Raw genomic sequence first — 20,271 nt, 5'->3', positions numbered from 1 at the left:
TTTTGAATACAGGTCTATTATTACGCACATTTTAACAACAAGGAAACTAGGGCACAGAGAGATTATGTAATAATTAGCCTAAGAACAAACAGCTAGAAACATTTGGAACCAAAATTTGAGTGTGGGCTGTTCTGTTTCAGCAGCCATGACTTTAATTTCCTAAATCCTGACTTTTTCAAATAATCATCATGCTTTCCTCCCCTTCAGAACAAAAGGTGTGGTTTATTCCCACTGCGCCTTTGTAGCCTCTCGTAGATTGAAATTGTCCAAAAAATCCACTAATGAAACGCTCTAGAAATGACTGAACACAAAAGGTAACCACTGCTTGATTCCAGAATGTACTGTTTCTGACAACATTTACACCAATAAGTGTTGCTTTCCATGATTGAATTCATGAAATCACTTTCATTTCATTTCTTAAACTTTGTACCACAAATGTTTATGTGTCCAAAGAAGAGAAATTCCAATATGTCTTTCAATGCCAACTTCTGTAGGATAAATTCCATGTCACTTAAGAGGGGTCACCAATTTCCATCTCAATTAGCCAATCATGCCTTTGGGTTTGAGGCTTTCCCAACGGCAAAGCTCGTGGAGTGCCCAGTTCTAGATGGTAAAGTCGATGAGCTTACGCACTATCCGGAAAATTTCAGAATAACTCCTTGGCAGGTTTTCCAGAATGACTAAATAACTGACTTATTCCTCCACATGTGACTGGCTTTGGAAAGTGACATTAAAATAGAAGATAAGAGACGGGATCAGTGGCTTCATTAGGTTTATTGAACATTTGAGAAGCGTGAAGTGATATCTGTGAAAAATGACAGCTCCCGAGCAACTGGTGACGATGGGTTAAAACCAGTGTGTTCAGCCAAACTTTTTCCACACAGCAGTAACCCAAAGTGCTGTTTTCAAAAGCCAGTGGCTTTCCCTGCTCGACCCAATAGCCGTCACATGATTAATGCGCTGGTGTCTTTTTAACCGCTCTGTTACAGAAGCGTCTAATGCACAGCCACCCTCGCTGCAGAGACCTTTTTGTAAAAACCTCGTTGAAATCATGCTACTCTGACTGCAGGCTACTGCACCTTCCTCCAAAACATCATAAAGAGCGAAGAATTACTGTTTGCCGTAATCCAGGCCATAAATCAACTCAGACTGAGGATTGGGGGAAAAAAATCATGAGTGCTTCCTGCATTCAAATTCAAAAGCCTATCTGTATAACAGCATATTTTGGAAAATGTCAGAGGATGTCAGAGGACTGGTGGCTGCCTGTGTGTGTGTGTGTGTGTGTGTGTGTGTCTGGTGGAGAGAGATGACAGGAAGGGGGAGATTCGGAGGACATGAAGGACAGAAGCAAGCTCAGCACCAGTTAAATAATTCCAAAGGCTTTGATCTTATCAGGCCCTTCCTTGCTGAAACAATATTTTAAGATTGTTAAAAACAGCCACCTTATCTGTTTGACGCTGTCCCCCACTGCCTAACTTATCTGGTCCCAGCTGTGTGAGAAAAATGCGATGTGGCGTGACCTTGATTTCTTAGCACCTGACCTTAATATCTAATCAGCTGCGAGTCTCAGTGAAGCCATCCAGAGATGGCACCCAGGCCCCCCGGCAGTCAGGGACTCAAAGGATGCTTATGTGGTCTCCTCCAGCCCCACACAGCAAGCCCGCCCTACCAATCTGTGTGCTGGGTCCTGAGGGGTGAGGGGGTACTTGAAAATTGTGGATGCCATTTCAGTTGAAAATAATTTGGGCATCATAAAAAATGCCCTGAGTTCATTCTACGTCTCTGAAGGGAAGTCTCAATTTGGATATTTGTTGTTTGTCTTTAGTCACTAAGTTGTGCCTGACTCTTTTTCGACCCCATGGACCGTAGCTCTCCAGGATCCTCTGTCCATGGGATTTCCTAGGCAAGGATACTGCAGCAGGCTGTCATTTCCTTTTCCAGGGGATCTTCCCAACCAAGGAATTGAACTCGTGTCTCCTGCATTGGCAGGTGGAGTTTCTACCATTGAGCCACCAGGAAGCCCTCAACTTGGATGTAGAAAAGGGCTAATCACTCATGACTGCTATCGTCTTTATCAAACACAAACTCTTCCCCTCTGTGATAACCAGTTTGAAAGTCATACAACCCAAAGCAGTAAATACACATCCCTACACACACGCACACACACATGCCTGTGCACACACAGGAATACGCATCCACACGTGTGCACTCATATGAATGCAAATACAGGCACAGACGTGCATGCAGACACACAGCACATGACCTCTAAATATTACTTTTAAAGAATTTTCTCTTAAGAAGTGTGGCTTAGTGGTCCACACTGAAGTGAAATCTTAAAATTCTGGAATGATAGACAGCGATGTCAGAGCTATTAAAGTACCATTATGTTACAAGTGGCATAACGGGACCTGGATTTTTTTTCTCTCTCGGCAACTTTGGAATCAAATCTGCTTTGTTGACAAAGCAATAGCGTTTCCCCACCCGCCTGGCAGGCTCGTCCTGGAACCTGGAAATCAAGCTGTTTTCTCTCTGGTTCTGACACTGTCACCAAGAATGAGTGTCCTGCCATCACGACACTGCTGCCCACAGCTCAGAGCCAGGTGAGAAGGAACTCTGCCCACTCCTGTCACTATTGGCACTGATTTCCCCAGTCAGCTGCACTCATACGGAAGGCTCACGGATGAATTCTTGAGGATGCTCGTTTTCTACACAATAGTTGTAAAGATGCCTCTGAACTTGAGACAGAAAATTAATGGGAGCGCCAAGACCCCATTGGCCCTTCTCACCTGCTGGTCTCCCCAGGAAGCTGGGGTCTGGGGCCAGGGCAACACTGCACACTGCGGGGGACTCCCTGGGATGAGGGCCGTCCTAGCCAAGGGCTCCCTGCACTGGGGTCTCTCCTTGACCCGCATGGCCCCGGCCTCAGGCCACACAGCTCTCGCCAGGGATCTGCGATTCTGCTGCTAAGTCGCTTCAGTCCTGTCCAACTCTGCGCGACCCCATAGACGGCAGCCCACCAGGCTCCCCCGTCCCTGGGATTGTCCAGGCAAGAACACTGGAGTGGGGGGCCATTTCCTTCTCTGCGATTCTGGTGCTGTCATTTGTGCTCAGGTCCCAGGGGAGGCTTCCCTGGTGGCTCAGAGGGTAAAAAGTCTGCCCGCAATGCGGGGGACCAGGGTTTGATCTCTGGGTCAGGAAGATCCCCTGGAGAAGGAAATGGCAACCCACTCCAGTATTCTTGCCTGGAGAATCCTATGGACAGAGGAGCCTGGTGGGTTACAGTTCATGGGGTCACAAAGAGCCAGACAAGACTGAGCGGCTTCACTTTTCCCAGGGGAAGGGACCACAATCATTTCTATGGCAGAGTCCCCGACCCCCTGACCTTATGAAGACATCCCTGTGGATGGGGAGACACTGGGCTCTGGCCTGCAAACCCCTGGGAGAGCATCCCCAGGGCTGAGTGGGGCTCCTGGAAGCTGCAGGACCCCCGGCCCAGGGCCCCAGGACCCCTGCCCACCAGGCAGCTTAGACAGTTATGGTCTGGGCTCCTCCTGGTGCTGTGGCGGCTTGGAAAACCGAGCAGGTTTCCATCAGCCCAAACTTGGTTTCCCCGCACGGCTCACACATCAGGCTCCCCCGAGGTGACCGTGGAGCCCACAGGGAGCGCCGGGCACCTGCCCGGAGAGCCGGAGCATCAGCTGGAGGGAGAAGGAGACCTGCACACACCAGACCTCGGCTTCTCGGAGCCACCTGCAGCTTCCGGAGACGGACACGGCCCGCTCCGCTCTCAGAGTGGAATCTCCTCGCACCTCCATGCCAGCAAGAGGACCCTGATGCTGGGCCCGCTGGCCCGGCCGGGCACGGCTTTCCCAGAGCGGCTGCATGCCTGAGCTCGGAGGCCGGGCTCGGACCTGCACTTGCCCTCTCTCCAGACTGCCGGCAGGCTCCTCTCACAGTTTTCCTGTAAAGCCAGACCCCCTCCGGAGTGATGAGTCAAAGACCCAACCAGGCAGGGGGATTGCTTTCATGCTGAAGTCCCAGTGAAGTTTTGAATAGATTTACAGGCTGGTCCTCAAAACTCTCCTAAGCTCTGACAGTACTGTGTTCACCACCAGGACCCTCCCCATCACCAGGCCAGCTCCCTCTGCAAGGCTGTCACCCAGGAGTCCCTGTGTGGGGCTCCAGACCCCATAAAACTGGTCAAAGTGTTGGTCACTCAGCCCTGTCGAACTCTCTGCAACCCCATAGACTGTAACCCTCAAGGCTCCTCTGTCCGTGGGATTCTTGGGTCTACAGGGAATAAAGTGAGAATTCTACAGGCAAGACTCCTGCAGCGGGTAGCCATTCCCTTCTCCAGGGGCTCTTCCAGACCCAGGGATCATATCTGCATCTCCTGCGTTGCAGGCGGATTCTTTATCATCTGAGCCACTAGGGAAGCCCAATCAGAGGGGAGGAACCTTCCAAATGGATGCTGAGCTTCAAGATTGGTAATGCAGAAGGAAGGCAGCAAGGCCACTGGAGGAGAGGGGACCAGTGCCCCTCCGCCACCCTGGGGGCTAACTGAGACACCGACCCCCCACAGCCCTGCCCCGAGCTCCAGTCACGATGGAGGGACCAGACTCTGAGCCTCACACCCGAGGGCCCGGCATGCAGAGCCTTGGAGCTGCGGGAAGGATTGTGTATCTCTGGCTCTGGCTGGTCACGGGGTGTCACCCACGCTATAATTAGCTTTTGGACATGCAGACCAGGAGAGGGAAGTGGGGTAATTAAACACTAAGCTATCAAATGCCTGGCCTCATCCTCTGAAAGGAGGCCGGCCTGCAGCGAGTCCCACACCCTGGCCCCTCAAGGGCAGAGGTGTCAGGGGGTCATTGCCAGAGTCCCGGAGACACCCTGGAAGGGAGCCTGTTTTTCACACCAGCGTCAGTCCAGCAAGAGCCGACGAGACGTGTCTGGAGATGAGGGGTGGGGGCGGGGCGAGCAGAAACCTGACTCTTTCTTTGGGTTGCAGGATCCTGTTGGATGGAGGGAGTGTCCCCCAGGAAGGACTGCTCACTCTGAACTTGAGCTGGGGCATGGGAGCAGTGTCCCTTCGACAGTCAAGCCCGCCAGCAATGCAGGGCTTTCAGAAGCTGGCCCAGCTGAGCTCCCATTCAGCAAGGCTCTAAAATTTCCAGCCTATGTCCCCCAAAGATCTGCTTTTCACAGGAGGAGGCCGGCTTTCCCCCTTTGTTTCTAGAAGCGAGAAGAGGAAGGGAGTGGCTGGGACCACTGGAACATAAGCTCTGCACTCTGCCTGCCTCGTGACGTGGGTTCAGGGAGGTGTCTGGGTTCGAATTCCGGGCCATCCTCACAGGACCTGTGTGGCTTCAGTCAAGTTAGTAAACCTCTCTGTGGCAGGGGATTATAGTCGAGGCTGCTGGTTGGTCCTGCCTCCCTTTTTCCAGCGCCCTCTCACAGACTCTGGGCTTGGCTGCAGGATGGCAGTGGCCAATGGGCCAGTAACAGAACTCCCAGCGGAGACCTGAGAAACTCCATCTGACACGGCCTGTAGCCCTCCTGCCGCCCTGCTGGAAGATGCAGATGAGGCCTGGCCTCCCCGCCTCTCTCTCCCTGACGGGGGCAGGAGGCCATCCTGACCAGACATCAGGGCACAGCCGCCCTGGGCTACCCAGCTGGGTCACAGAACCACGGGCCCAGTCCACAGCCCCCGGTAGCAGCCACTACACGTGGGGAGGTCTGTCATACAGCAGCCGGAAGAGACATATCTTAAGCCTTCAATGTCATCTTTGCTAAAAGGGGGACAGTGAAAGTGCAGTCAGCATCCTCTCATCCACGGCCTTGACTTTTCTCATTTCAGTCACCAGTGGCCAACCGGGGTCTGAACACATTAAATAAAAAGTTTCAGAGGTACAGAGTGTGTATGCCCACAACCCCTCCCTGCCCGTAGAGGGGGTCACCCACGTGTCCCGCACGTCCTGCCTATTAGTTGCTCAGGAGCCCCCAGTCATCAGACCGTCGAGGGGTCACAGTGCTGGTGTTCCAGCACCCTTGGTTTTGCTGAGTAATTAATCCAAAGTGCAGGAGGAGTGATGCTGGCTGCTGGGGTCTGCCACAGAGAAGCAGGAAAGCTGCCTTTGAGTGAAAAGGCGAAAGTTCTCAACTTCATAAGGAAAGAAACAAATCGTATGCTGAGATAGCTGAGATCATGGTGAGAGTGACCCTTCTGTCCGTAAAATGTGAAGCAAGCAAAAGAAATATAGACTAGTTTCGTAAAAGTTACGACCGCACTGCTTAGGTGCTTAGTTAAGATGGGAAAAGCATTAAAGTTGTATAGTAAGATATTTTGGGAGAGAGGGGGGCAGAGCTTCACTTACATGACTTTTATTACAATGTTTTGTTATAACTGTTCTATTTTATGACTTACTGTTGTTAATCTCTTACTCTGCCTAATTTATAAATTGAACGTGATCACAGGTATGTCTGTACAGGAGAAAACATGGTATCTCTGTGCTTTGGTACCATCCGTACTCCAATTAATGCACTGAGGTCTCGGTCAGGACCCCCTGAGATAAGGGGGACTTCCCCTCCGAGGGGGTCGTGATGATGAAGGGAAGTGAGTCAGCTCTCACTGATAACGTGCACTGTATATATTACAGTTTGAAAAAAAGAAGCAACTAACCCTTTTCCTAAAGTTTTAACTTTTATAAGCAACTTCTTGGCACTTAAGAAATATCAACTATAACATTTAAAAATGTTGTCAAAGCAAAGAAATTGATGGCGGGGGAACTCTCAGCATCATTTCTTCCATCCTCTCATCTCCAGGGACACAAAGTGACCTCAGAGCCTCTGAGGCGAGCAGCCAAGGCAAGCTGCACACGACTCCCAACCTGAAATTTGACCGCAAGACGGTACCATGCTACTTCTTAGTGGACCCCCCAAATACAGTGGAACCCCAAATACAGACTGCCCTGAAACACCCTGCAGAGGAGACCACCGGCGACTCACTTTCATTATCCATACCTGGGCTTTGAGCAGGCTGGGAAACCAAACATTTATTTTGACAGGATGGGCCTCAGATTATGCCTGGAAAAGGAGCTGATGGAGGGATAATCAACAGAGCCGCCCTCCTGGGCTAATGAGTGGAAGACCTTGAGCAGTCAGGGGTGGCGGCGGGGAGGGCGATGCGTGCGGTGTTTGGGCGTTTCGGAGTTGTCCAGTCCCTCCGTCGTGTCTGACTCTTTGTGACCCCATGGGCTGTAGCCCGCCTGTCCTTCACTATCTCCAGGTCTCTAAAAAGCAAGGGCGGGAACGTTCAGTCTGATGGCTGACTCACTCACTTACAGGCCGGGCGCTCAGAGTATGGTGTCATACTCTCTCCCTTTTCTCTACACACCCCCCCCCCAACCAAAAGCCCTCCACTGTGCTCTGCAAAGCAGGACAAGGCGCTGGGACCCAGTTGAGCCCTGGAATGAATTCGAAGAAGGGTTTGAACTCAGACTTTCTGACTCCAGAGTCAGAATTCTCTCCTCTCTTCCAAGATAATCAGAAAGAGGAACCAAAGAATGTTTTGATTAAGTGGAAGGAGAAACAGTAGCAAAGACAGGGTCCTCGTGAGGCAAAGTGTTTAAGGGTTATAAGGCAAGCTGAAGGAGTCGGGGACAGAGGGGGAAGAGAGAGAATTTGGACCAAAAAAGTAGAAGACCCAGGTCAGTCCCCAACATTCACTGAGAACTGAGGACCCAGAATCTAGAGCAGATTGAGAACAGAGAACTGGCATAATTGCCAGGATGAAGCTTGGACTGTGGGATTATCTTTCTGGTATTAAAAGAAGCTGATCAATTTCCACCCACTCCTCCCCTCCACAAGGATTATTACAAGAGCCACTGGTAAGATCTGTTATTTCACAGAAAAATGGGGTTTTGAACATGTTAGTCAGATTGTCAGGCTAAACCTCTTGAGTGTGTGGCTTGAACGTCTGTCGGGATGACATCTTTATTCGTTCAGGAAGCGTTTACTAAACACTTGCTGAGAACAGTGTACAATATGGTGGAGCGCCAGGAAAACTCGAAACTGTGCTCCCAAGGTCTCTGCAAGCTTGGGGAGATAACGGCACAGGGGTGAGTCAGAGCACGGCGTGAGTGCCACTGAATACACCGTCAGCAGAGCAGACCTGGGGCTCCAAGAGAGCAAGGCGGGGGAGGAGGTAGGTATGAGAAGCACACCTGAGGGGCTTCCTGAAGGAGGAGGCGCTGGAGAGGTTGGGAGGGAGCCAGACCCTCCAGCACGAGGAGGCCTTGTTTCCAGAATAAGATGTCCTGTGCCCAGGTCAGGTGTGGCCGGGCCACTGGATCCTTAGGTGACAGCTGAGTGGTTAGGCTTTTAGGGGCAGTGGTGCAGAACGGCTGGCAGCTTCAACTTCATCTTACAGAGAAAGCCCCAGGTCCCTGCAAGAGTGTGGGAACCAGCTATAGTGGTTCCCACTGTAAACTCTTGAGAGTTTAGCGGGTTGTTCGTAAAAAGAACTGCCATTCGACTTACTTTCCTTGTCTCAGAATACAAGTCATTTTTAGAAAAGCTAGTGCCTGGTCTTTGAAGACTGTAAGTAACTTGGAATTAGGCTGGCTGGATTTAGAAGATAGAAATAGGATGCCAGCTAAGTTCGAATTTCAGGTGGACAGGGAGTAACTTTTGGGTAGAAGCATGTCCCGAGAATCGTCGGGCATTCTGAGTTTCGCCTGGGACCCCCCTTGGAGGGAGTGAAGAGGCGCCAGGCGCTATTCTAGGATGGGTAGGATGATGCATTTTGTTTTCAGGAGTGCAGGGCAGAGAGGCCAGCCATGCCTCCATGCACACAGCAGCTGTGGGCCTGAAAGGGACTTTCTGTTCTTTCTCATGTCCATCATATTTAGAGCGGCCTTACATTTGAAGGAATCAAATATGTTTTCAGAGTAAAGAGTATTTCTGTCGTGGCAAGAAGCAATTATCTAATTCTGGCCTGGAGAATTCCATGGACTGAGGAGCCTGGCGGGCTACAGTCCATGGGGTCGCAAAGAGCTGGACATGACTGAGCTACTAAGCACAATTACCCCACACGTTAGTGTGTTTGATTTAAGTCAAATATTTATATATTGGTTTTTCTCAAAGGAAAAGCACACAGAAGAAAGCCTTTTTGCCAAGTCAGGATGCATAGCCCTGGAGGAGTTTCCATGAAGTCGCTGGTAAGTCCTGAGAGCCCTGGTCTGGGAGCTCTGGGTGGAATCCTCCGATCCCAGAAGGACAGACAGCATGTCTCTCTCCCGCCGGAGCCCCCGAGTCAGAAACTGGAGCAGACGTCTTCTGACCCAGAATCAGCAGGGTGAGAGCAGAATTTACCAACAACCTCAGGACATGGCGTTGAGAAGGAAGATCTTGGACTGGAGAATTAATTTTCTCTCCTTCCTGAGCAGAACAGCTCTTCGTCTAAAGCCAAGAATCTTTCCAGAATGCAAGTCCTGAATGGAGACAGTCCAGTAAGCGCTGCGTGACCCTAATCACCCTGACCACGTTCTGCCACAGTTTGCAGTGGCCTACATCTAACACAGGGTCCACGTGACGCGCTCCTCCGGAGAACAAGGCTGAAGCTCGGCCAGTGGGCCCGCGTTCCCCGGGGGACCAGGGAGCGCTCTCTTCTATAAACTACTCACAACTGGAGGGCTCTGGGGACTAAAGCCTGTGTACTGGGTTTCAGCGTTTTAGGTGATATGATAACTAGGAACAGACCCCCGAGAAACAGAAGATCTGGCTGAGACACGTTTACTAAAATGTGATCTGCACAATTAGAACCTTGTAAAGACTTCAAACTGGAAACCCGGCAAAATTAGAAATGTCTCATGAGCTTTTATGTTTCCTAGTAAATATCCCTCTTGCTCAGTCACAGTTAGAAAATGATAAGCATCAGCCCATGACCACAGAGGAATGTTTTTGAATTAGCAGATTTTAAGAGAAAGCCCTGTAATTCTAATAAAAATAAGAAACCTTCCGTTTCAGACACCTTTTGATTTTATGAGAAGAGTTTGTTTTCGTAATATTTGTATCAGACCAGTTTGCTTTTTTCCAGTATAGAATCAATACTGTATTTGCCTACAACTCTTTTTAGTCTTCCTTTTTTTAAACTGCCAATTGTTAAAACAAAGCATGTGTATAGAAGCTAAAGAAAGGTAGTATCTACAAAATATTAGTGAATTTAGGTCTAAACAAAGATATTAGTTAAGACTAGCACAAACATTGAACAAAGATTCAAGATGAATTAGACTCAAGATATTCTTTTTAAAAAAATCACTAAGAGTAAAAACAGTCTCTCAGCATTAAAAACACCAGTAAAAATATTGATAAGAAATAGACTTCGTTATATACTTTGAAAACAGAATAAAATTGAAAGAAAATATTCTTTAAAACAGAACTCTTAGGAAAAACTGAGAGGAATATCAGTGGATTTCCTACACTGATATTCTGTGAAACACTTCCAAAAATATTAATAAGAGTATCATGTAGAGGTCCACAGCCCAACAATTTTAGGGAAAACTCAGTGTGTTGTTTGAAATATTATTTTCATATTAAAGACTCTGATAAGTGCTGCAACCAAGAATCACGTTTGCTTGCATTTAATCCACCTTTTTCAAAACTTACTTGCATGTAGGACCCCATTTCTTCCTGCATACCTATCAACAACCTAAAGACTATTTCTCAGGAAATACTAATTTGAGAAACAGTCCATGACTGAAAGAGATCTGGTTCTCTGCCTTTATCACCCAAACTTTCAAAAGGACATGAAGAGCTATTGAAAAACATTCATTGAGATATTAACTCATGCAGTTAGTCAAAAGCAATCCATCTATTTTTTTCACAGCATTGGTCATATTCCAGCCTCCTGGTCTCCTAGCTCTTGGGACAGACCCTCCCCTCCCCCGCAGCCCTCTCCCGCCTCCCCCTCCCAACTCCATTTCCAATGGAAATCTGGTCCCCAGAACTTCCAGCAGGGGGCTCTGTCTGCTAATGCTGACGTGAAGGCCTTGAAGCTGGTTCAAGGTTAAGCAGGCTCAACAGCTAGCAAGCTATAAATGTCATTCTGGCGTTTAGGACACAGCATTACAAAAGTATGATCATGGTTCAAGAATGTTGCCAAGAGAGAAATCTGTGCTCAGAATTTTATTATTAGGTTTCATCATGTGTCCATTTTCAAATACAGTTAAGAAAGTCCAAAGGGAAAAAAACAAAAACCAAGAAGGATTTTATAAAATAAAAATCAAGTTATGACTGATACTGAAAAAAAAAAATTTTAAGACTTAAAAATTTCCCTGCATGGTTGGCAACTCAAGGCTGCCAATTTTCTACCAAAAATAGTACAAGAAAACCAAAATGTGAAAGTACAGTTGAAAATGAACGGCAATAAATTACTTCTACTGAGATGAAGGACAGACACAGTTCTTCAAGAAGGACCTCCCTGAAGGAAGGAAGCACCAGGTTTGGCAAAGTGTCTATTGGAGAAGTTCATATCAGTGATCTGGATTTTTTTTTTTTTCTCTTAAACTTCTTTTCCACAGTCCTCTGTACACTGCCCCCACCCCCAACACACACAAAAAAGAGTACTTCAAATATTCATAAATTGGATTGTAAAGAGATAAAAATATTTAGTTCAAAGGGAAAGCAATACTGCTTCAGCCAGAAGAGTTGGAAACGCACCCAACAAGAAGGCTGAAGATGCAAATAGACAATAGACAGAACGCGCACCCACAATATTGCACTTTTGCTTTAGTCCCAGGAGAGGGTGGCTGCTTGGAGGGGGCCTGGTTCCCACTGGGAAAGAAACCTGCCACACGAGTGTGAGTGGCTAAGGAACTAGGGCATTTGCAGGAGAGTGGAACAATTTACTCCCGCCTGAGCCTCAGGAGAGTTTGTCTGTAACACACCCACACCACAGCAAACCAGGCCAAACCTTTGCCATCTTTTTATTGAAATGCCAAAGCCAGCTGTATACCTCAGCCAGACGTGAAGCCAGGGCACGGCGCTCTGACTGCCCCGTAATCATGTTTACAGGACTGTGAGAAGTCGACCACTTTTATGCGATGTTTTGATCTCCTTAGAGGTCAGCCTTCTGTAAGGATGTGATGCCCATGTACTCTGTCCTTTCACGTGCTGTTTATTTCATCCCAGAAACCAGACTGTTGCAATGCTCGCAAGGTGTGGCCTGTAAACTGCGTGCAGGGGGCAGACTTGGGGAAAACACAGCATGATATAAGTAAAGGGTAATAAAAAGACCTTCCACTTTCACTGGGAAATGTGACCACGGAGGAGAGAGAGCCTGTGCTCTGGGCATTCCTCACCGAGCAAGCTCTTCAGGACACACTGCGGCTGTTTCTAGCTCCCAGCAGTGAGGATCCCCGGTGGGATGGCACACAGTCTGGCAGGAGCGGGGAGACAGGCCACAAAGCTCATCCGAATCCCCTGCCTAAACTCCCCAGGCCCAAGACCCACCCAGCCCAACCTGCAGGGCTCGGGAAACTAAATCTGAGAGCTTGTGTCTAAGAGTTAGTGACAACTAAATGCTAAAAGCAAACAGTTCCATAGAATCAGACCAACACAGAGTTTTCAAAGCAAGTATCAGTAGAAACAGATATGCTGGCAAACACCTAGATGGCTAACTCAGGGAATAAAGGTGTGATTTGTAGAACAGGCCAGTATCTGTGGTATAAATACTTTCATCACAGCCAACTTCAAGTCACTGTATGAGACCACTGGATGCAGAGTTGGGAAGATATACATGTAACCCGCCCTTAAGCTTGGCTCTCTGTGTAGCCCTAGCAGCCCAGAGCAGGTAGGTTAAGGCAGGCTGAGGTGTCCCGGCACCTCCAGACTACAAAGCCAGGAAATTTGCTTAAAACACAAAAAATAATTTGGTTCAGGAATCTTTGGTCCAGCACTGGAATGGCTTCTCTTTATCCTAAATTAGAATTTGTTTAAAACAGATCTTGAAACAGCCTCTTGATGTTTGTTAAACCCCATAAGCAAAACTATGTTATGTTTAAAAAGCAGTCTTCAATATCTTAAAAGTAACTTTTTCAAAGTGACTTTTCCATACACTCTGGCTGAGTCTTTGTCAGAGACAAAGGCCCTTCCTAAAAGCGCTATTTAAAAATACAAAAAAGATATGGACCATGTATTTATAGCTGTGCATTATTCTGGCATAATTTGGATGATGAATTTTCAAGTCATCTTTTTTTTTTTTTTGCCGCCCCCTCTTCAGCCTTACTCCCAGAGTTTCCTGTAACTTCACCTTTTCCCCTGGGATGTGTTCTGGAGGATCAGAACGTTTACAGACTAAAGGACCAGGAGACATGAGTGCTGAGTAGTGGATGTTGGGGGCAGGACAAGAACGGCAAGATCCACCGGAAGACTTCAGCAAGCCCTGCCCACTCACCGGAAGTGCGGTCTCCTCTAAAGTGTCTCCGTGTGTCCATGAGGCTTCTGTCATCTCATGTTTTACTGCCAAGTAAAATGAAATTTCTTCTCAAATTCCCCAAGCCATCAAGCTCTTACGTGGCCCTGTGAACGTTCAAGCATTCCTATTTCTTATGTCTCCTATGTAATTAAATATGTGGCCTACCAAATATTGTAGAAGAGGGCAAAAAGAAAGGTACGTCATGAAGAAAAACACCCATGGCTCTAAAGTATAATATCACACAACTGGTTTGGACCAGTAAGATCTGGATACAATACTTTCTTTTTTTTCTTTTCAGTTTTAATCTCTAGTCATCAATGACATGAAAATGTACAAAGTCACCTCCAAACAATGAGCATCTTAGATAAAGGAAGCTGAAAAAATTTCAGATTCTCAGTTCATCATCTTACTATTCATGTTATTTCTGGGTTAATTTCTTAACTCCAAAGAATACAGTGACTGAAACTAATTCAGTTGTTTTCATCTTCTGTGCCTCTGAGGCTGGCTTCTGCTCTTGAACACATTTTGTGCTCAGAAAAAATCTCTAGGGTTGCAAATGTTCTGAACATGCTGAAGTGATCCATCTTTTTTTTTTTTTTTTTCCAATTTAATGGTAAGGAACTGATACAGACCAATTTTATGAATTTTTAACAATGTCATTTAGAACAAAATATAAATGTGATAGAGATAAAAAGATTTTGAATAATCAATGTGCTATACTCAATAACTCCAAGAGAATGGAAAATTGGGCAAGTTGTTAAAAAGGGCAAGATGAACTCTATAAAAATAACAAACAAAGCCTGTAACAATCTAAGCACTGAGGAATTAGTGAAGGTAATTAAATATTATGAACATTTTCAAAGGAAACAAAAGAAAGAAATCAGGAGCTAAAAAAAAATAGACACCCATTTGAAGGGAAACTGTACAATTCAATAATTAGATGAGTGTCTTTGGGAAACATTTTTCTTTGGCTCCTTATTCATTCTAACAAAAATTTGAAACTATAGTAAAAACATAAATGACAGGTGCTCCAAAGGAGTCCAACTATACCACTATAGCTATAAAATTCTCCAATCACCTGCGAAAACATTAGGGAAAAATTAAACAAAAAAGAGACACCAAGAGGCTAGTGATCACCGTGTTGCTTCTGTCGGGAGCAGGCATGGATGGAGACAGAGACAGGACGTGTGGAGGGGAGCTCTCTCAGGAATCAGCTGTGTGACCACGGTTCCTCTCAGGATTTACACCTTAAAAAATAAATCCAAGACAAGAGGCTTTGCCCCAACACCTTCTGTCTCTTTTATTAAGCGCATAGAGCAACATCTTTAAAGACTCTTTAGGAGATGAACCCACCCCAACCCCAACGAAGTACGAAGTATGTATCACTGACCATACATGCCAAAAGAAGCTGACTCAGTGGGAGTGCTTCCATTCCGTCAAACACTTTTGAATGCCTGGCAGTTTATGTAAATACAATTTGTTAAACAATTCTGAAGGGGAAATAAAAAACAAGCTCCTCCCAGCAAGCAAATAGCCTACGATGCTGTGCATTACTGAAAGCTGCAAACCACCCGCAAGGTCTTGAAATTCAGCTAAACCAAAAACTGGATGAAAAGATTACTAATAACATCCACGTGGTGTGTGTGGAGGGTGGCTCTTGGGATTTAAGGACGGGTGGGACAGTCAAGTAAAACAGGGGTAAAATTCAGCCGGGGTTCACTTCACACCAGTTGAAACTCCAAGGTGGGTAAGTGCCCTGAGTCACAGCTGGGAAACCGGCCACTGCAGAAGGGTTTGCATGAAGTCGACGGTTCATGTGACCACATATGACCTCAGAATAATGTCTACATACCATCCTTCCAACTCAGCACTGTGAGGAATTGCAGAAATGGTAGAGGACCAAAGCTTTCATTTTCTTTGCTGGTAGAAGGGAGTTTATGTTTGTGTGTGGTGTTGGGAGAGGCATTTGGCAAAAAAAAAAAAAAAAAAAATCAATAGAATACATGGCTAGGTTACAAGGATCCCATCTCCTGGAGTCACCTGGCACTATACACACACACACACACACACACACACTGTTTTCTGACGTCTTGGTGATATGTCACCAATACATTAGCCTCCAAACCCACCCTCCAGACTCAAGCACTATACCCTTCCAACCCCCTTGCATTCTGCCATTTTTCTGAAATAGCCCCTCTGATCATGCTACTTTCCCACTGAAAACCTCAGATGACTTCTCATTCAGTCTGCAGAAATAAGTATAATGACAAGGTATTTGGACAGCAAGGAGATCAAGCCAGTCAATCCTAAGGAAATCAACCCTGAATATTCATTGGAAGAACTGACACTGAAGCTGAAGCTCCATTACTTTGGCCACCTGATGTGAAGAGCCCGCTCACTGGAAAAGACCCTGATGTTGAGAAAGATTGAAGGCAAAAGGAGAGGGGGTGGCAGACGATGAGATGGTTGGATAGCATCACCGACTCAATGAACATGAATTTGAGCAAATTCTGGGAGGTGTGGAGGACAGAGGAGCCAGGCAGACTACAGTCCATGGGGTCACAGAGTTGAACATGACTCAGTGACTGAACAATAACAAAAGGTATTTTACCAACTGGCAGCATTTCAGGGTAGATGCCACGCCCCCCACCCTTATCACCAGCTCATTCTATCTCCTTGGAAAACTCACCTCCAGCTTCTCTATCAAGCTAACTAACCATCTTCCATTTGTTACTTCCAAGTGTCACCTCCTCAATTTGGTGCCTATGGGAAAATTAATTCTCACTCTTCCTTGTTTCAGGGGCATTTATTTGTACCTTCAGTTGTTCAGTTGTGTCTGAATCTTTGCAACCCCGTGAACTGCAGCACACCAGGATTCCCTGCTCTTCATCGTCTCCCAGAGCTTGCTCAAACTCATGTCCATTGAGTTGGTGATGCTCCCTAACCATCTCATCCTCTGTTGCCCCCTTCTCCTCATGCCCTCAATCTTTCCCAGCACCAGGGTCTTTTCCAATGAGTCAGCTCCTGGCATCAGGTGGCCAAAGTACTGGAGCTTCAGCTTCAGCATCAGTCCTTCCAGTGAATATTCAGGACTGATTTCCTTGAGGATGGACTGGTTGGATCTCCTTGCAGTCCAAGGGACTCTCAAGAGTCTTCTCCAAAACCACAGTTCAAAAGCATCAATTCTTCGGCACTCAGCTTTCTTTACGGTCCAGCTCTCATACCCATACATGACTACTGGAAAAACCATAGCTTTGAGTATAGGGATCTTTGAATATAGGGATTTTTGTTGGTAAAGTAATGTCTCTGCTTTTTAATATGCTGCCTAGGTTTGTCATAGCTTTTCTTCAAAGGAGCAAGCATCTTTTAATTTCATGTACAGAGTTTAGAAGCTGTCATACCACAATAAAGTTTAGAATATATTATATTCGTATTATTTCTATTATCTATCTCCAGTAAGAGCAGGGTCCCTCAAGGGCAGGGGGAAGTAATTCTTTCTTCGTACACTCAGTAGCCTACTGGCTGAGCACTCACTCAGTGATTATTAGTTGAATAAATAGAGTTTTACAGATTTACAACTTTGATTATTTAAAGTTAGTGATTTTCCATTTTGCAGGCTTAAAAATATAGATATAACCCTTAGAATCACCCAGGGAGTGAGCAGTTATTCCAGTCAGTGATAGACCCAGAGACACTAAATATTTTTTCAAAGGGTCTCGGACGCTCAACTTTGCTTCTGTAAGCAGGATAATACATCAACTAGATTTGCATTAGAAAAAGTTTTATTTGAAAAATTTGTGGCACTGAGGTTGTTGGGCTCATTTTTTTACACAAGAAAGCATTAGTATACAAAAAGCTAGACTAATTTACAGAGCTTTCTTGGTGAATTCACAACAGAGCCACAACTAAGAGCCAAGATTTACTGAACTCTCAAGTTAATCTGAGTCCATTGAACCATTCTGTGGTTCGGCCAAGGAAGACCCAAAGAAGAAGGCTAGGGCTGGGACAGCACCCCACCTGCTCCCGGCCACGGGCAGTGGAGCGCAGCCATCATCCGCCACTGCTCTGTAGGGTAAAGAGTGAGCCACGGCCACCTCACATTCTCCCCGTATCTCTGGCTGGTTTCAAGCAAGCATGTCACAGCTAGTCATCATGGCACCATCTTTGGACCTGAACCAGAGTAAAGCCAGTGCGTAGAACATGAAACGCACTGAGGTCTAACCTCCTTTGTAAAACTCTACTTAGTTCCAATTCATAAAGATCCTCCCTGAGCCCTAGATGCCTGGAAAATTACATTTTACAGGGTAAAAAGTAAAACTTGCCAAGTTATGCATTGAATGTGACAACCTTCAGTACATTTGGATGCTTCTAAGAAATGTTTCCTAAATTACATTTGGATTTTCTGCATGCTAAGGGAAACAATTTGCATGTCATCAACAGATACAGGAAAATTCCAAGCTGTGTTAGGAAAACTTTATAAACATAAATATTCAGTCTGCCAAATTTCATGCCTAGGTATCAGAGAAATAGCAGCTCCCTCTTGATTCTGTATTTACGTCGTCGGCAGAATCAGTCAGTGATGAGTACAGTGCTTTCATTAAAGGGAAGGATGGAAATGGTAGGCAGATTGAGGAATTCGTAAATAATCACAGGAGAAAAAATGGGGGGAGAGTGTATAAGGATACCTCTGTTGTTGCTGTTTAGCCACTAAGTCCTATCCGACACTTGCAACCCCATGGCCCACCAGGCTCCTCCATCCAGAAGCTTTCCCAGACAAGAATACTAGAGTGGGTTGACATTTCCTTCTCCAGGGGATCATCCCAACCCAGGGATCAAACCTGTGTCTCCCGGACTGGCAGGTGAATTCTTTACCACTGAGCCACCAGGGTCATCCATAAGGATACCTTAACTGATGTGAAATCAGTTCTCTTTTAAGTTTGATGTCCCATAGAACATAGAACATCAGTGCCAAGTAACCACACGCATACATACGCCCTGCAGTGAAGTCCTACCTTTGAGGTTATGTAATTGTGGGACCTTGGTCAACTCAAAAATTCTGAGTCTGGCTCCTAATTTACAAAATAAGGATTGTGATGTCCTTAGAAAACAAACTTATTGTTATCGAAGGGGATTGCAGGGGAAGGAGGGAGACAGGTAAATTAGGGGTTTGGAATTAACATACACACCCTACTATATGTAAGATAGGTAAATAACAAGGACTTACTGTATAGCACGGACTTCCCTGGTGGCTCAGACAGTAAAGCGTTTGCCTAAAATGTGGGAGACCCAGGTTTGATCCCTGGGTTGGGAAGATACCCTGGAGAAGAAAATGGCACCCCACTCCAGTACTCTTGCCTGGAAAATCCCATGGACGGAGGAGCCTGGTAGGCTGCAGTCCATGGGGTTGCAAAGAGTCAGACACAACTGAGCGACTCCACTCACTGTATATCACAAGGAACTATAATTAGTCTCTTGTGTAATCTATAATGGAAAAGACTATGAATACGTACATGTGTATAATTGAATCACTTTGCCGTATACTGGAAACTAACACAACATTGTAAATTAACTGTACCCCACTTAAAAAATTATTAACAATTACAAAAAAGAACAGGCACTTCCCTGGAAGTCCAGCAGTTAAGACTCTGAGTTTCCACTGCAGGGAGCTCAGGTTTGATCCCTGGTTGGGGAACGAAGATCCCACAGGTCATAAGACATGGGCAAAAAAAATTTTTAAGTTTTATTGAAAAAAAAAAAAGGCAACTGGTGATGGCTTCCTCATGCAACTACTGTGAATATTAAAATAAATATGTACATGCAAATCTCTTATAACTAAGAAAAGCTTTCAACAAGCAATAGCAACAACAGCAAAATGCACGTCATGAAGCCTAAAATGTGAGAACCTAGTGAGATACAGATAAACATAAAGGTATACATGATCCATCTTAACTGTATATTTTTTAACATTACAACATTTTCTACTTCTTGCATGAGGATTCCATTTGTGGAAAGAAAACTGGGTTATTGATGTGTATGCGCAAAATCGCCCTCCTCATTGCTTGGTACCTGCCCTCGCCTGGCAAGCTCCCCTGAGCCTCCAAGCACCTCAGGCCTTTGTGTCCTGCAGAGGCCTCACCCCCACCTGCCCCTCCCCACTGGGCGGCTTTCAGAAGCCTCACTACAGACCATCTCAGGGAAGACAGGGCCTCCCCACCCGAGTTCAAGAGCGAGCGGCGCTCAAGAAAAGTGCTTCGGGAGAGGTGAACAGTGAGCTGGCCCCCAGGCCTGCGCTCTGTCTGATCTCACTTCCCTACCCTTCCCTCCCGCCGCCATGGTTTTAACCCAGCTTTTGGTGAGCTTGTCTCATCACCTCCTGTGTGCAATCTACTCCTCTCACCGGCGCTTTGCTTCCTCTGGGCTCTCATTCCCGTCCTCTCCCTGCAACCCGCTCTGTTGCTCTCCTTTCTGCCTTCTTCTCCCAGGCACGGTGCCAAGGGCTCGAGACTGTTAGCGGCCCACAGAATGTTTTAGCTTCTTTCAGAACCAGAAGAGAAAGGGAATTTTTAGGTCAAATAAAGCATGTTAATGAACTTCTTTATACAGAGCCATAAAATAGACATTCTTAGTACATTCTTTATATGAAAGAAAGAAGCACACAGGGCCTACAGAAGCCATTCGAGGCTCTGCCTTCTTCCTCTACTGCAATTTATCAACACTTTGACTTGACTTTTAGAGTAAAATGCATTTCATCATTTTTCAAAGTTTTCTAAGAATGAGGTCAGTAGCTGACTGTT

This window comes from Oryx dammah, unplaced genomic scaffold (genome assembly GCF_014754425.2).
Source record: "Oryx dammah isolate SB20612 unplaced genomic scaffold, SCBI_Odam_1.1 HiC_scaffold_4, whole genome shotgun sequence".
Taxonomy (NCBI): domain Eukaryota; kingdom Metazoa; phylum Chordata; class Mammalia; order Artiodactyla; family Bovidae; genus Oryx; species Oryx dammah.
This window is presented reverse-complemented; position numbering follows the sequence as displayed.